Source organism: Vulpes vulpes, chromosome 9 (genome assembly GCF_048418805.1).
Source record: "Vulpes vulpes isolate BD-2025 chromosome 9, VulVul3, whole genome shotgun sequence".
Taxonomy (NCBI): Eukaryota; Metazoa; Chordata; class Mammalia; order Carnivora; family Canidae; genus Vulpes; species Vulpes vulpes.
In genome coordinates, this window is record NC_132788.1 from 99,670,947 (window position 1) to 99,672,503 (window position 1,557).

Consider the following 1,557-nt stretch of genomic DNA (forward strand, 5'->3'; position numbering starts at 1 on the left):
GTCGGGCTCCCTGCATGGAGCCTGCTTCTCCCTCTGCCTGTGTCTCTGCCTCTCTCTCTCTCTCTCTTTCTCTGCATGAATAAATAAAACCAAAAAAAAAAAGAAGAAAAGAAAAGAAAGAGAGAAAGAAAGAAAGAAAGGAAGAAAGAAAGAAAGAAAGAAAGAAAGAAAGAAAGAAAGAAAGAAAGAACAAATGCCCACCTTTGCTTCAACGTGGATGGAACTGGAGGGTATTATGCTGAGTGAAGTAAGCCAGTCGGAGGAGGACAAACATTATATGGTCTCATTCATTCAGGGAATATAAAAAATAGTGAAAGGGAATAAAAGGGAAAGGAGAGAAAATGAGTGGGAAATATCAATGAGGGTTACAAAACATGAGAGACACCTAACTCTGGGAAATGAATAAGGAGTAGTGGAAGGGGGAGCGGGCGGGGTATGGGGTGACTGGGTGACGGGCACTGAGGGGGGCACTTGATGGAATGAGCACTGGGTATTTTGCTATATGTTGGCAAATCGAACTCCAATAAAAAATATACAAAAAAAACCCATTATGCTTAATTTTCTTTATCCTTACGGTGAAAGAGAGGAAAGTCTTCCATTGCTTGTCCATTCAAGAGGAACCCTGTGCATCATTAACAAGACAAACCCACGTGATGCTGCCCTCCAGTCCTCAGGTAGATAACATGTCTTGTGATGGAGCTAATGGGACGGACTTCATCATACAGGGTCAAGAACAAGAGATCATGACAACTATCCCATGTAAGGAGGGCAAACAAATTGGAGGAAAACAAACACCAAGCATGCAACCATCTCTTGTGGGTGTGGATATTTTCATATACTTGAAACCCTGGAACAGTCCGAGGGACACAGGAGTTCAAGTCACATTTCCTCACCATCATAATTCCTCCAACTGTCAGGTGATTAGGAGATTGAATTTTCTCTGGATGATTTCTTTAAGGCACACTTGAGCTCCTTACACTGAAGGCTGAAAATGATTGGGCTGAGAAAGGGAGTGAAGACTGTAGGTGCTGGCCATCAGAGTGTTACTGTCCATAGAAATGGGTCCATGGGCTGAAGCCAGATAGTGGAGCCAAAAACATATTGCACAATGACCACAGTGAGGTGGGAGACACAAGTGGAGATGGTCTTATGCCAGCCCTCAGCAGACGGGATCCTCAATACCATGGGCGCGATGAAGACACAGGAGAGGACAATGAGGCATAAACAGCCCATCAGAGCTGTGACACACACCAGGACCACTCTCAAGGTGACAGATGATGTCTCCTTCCCACAGGCCAACTTTAGGAGGGAAAGCATGAGGCTGGAAAAATGGTGGATCACAATAGACCCACAGAAGGTGAGGTGAAAACCTGTCAGGGTCACCATCATCCCCATGATTGAGCCACCAGCCCAACATCAGAACACACAATGGCACAGCCGTGAGGACTCATGAGCATGTTGTGGTGCTCTGAGTGGCAGATGCTGAACATGCTGATCATTGCCCATGGTTATGAACAGAAAGGAGTGCGATATGTCCTCACAGCACTTTGCCCTCAT

At 45.4% G+C, this 1,557-nt stretch overlaps 1 pseudogene; it reads right to left on the bottom strand.

Moving 5' to 3' along the window:
- Positions 1-921: 921 nt before the first annotated feature.
- On the bottom strand, positions 922-1,557 carry LOC112913194 (olfactory receptor 10H3-like; annotated as a pseudogene).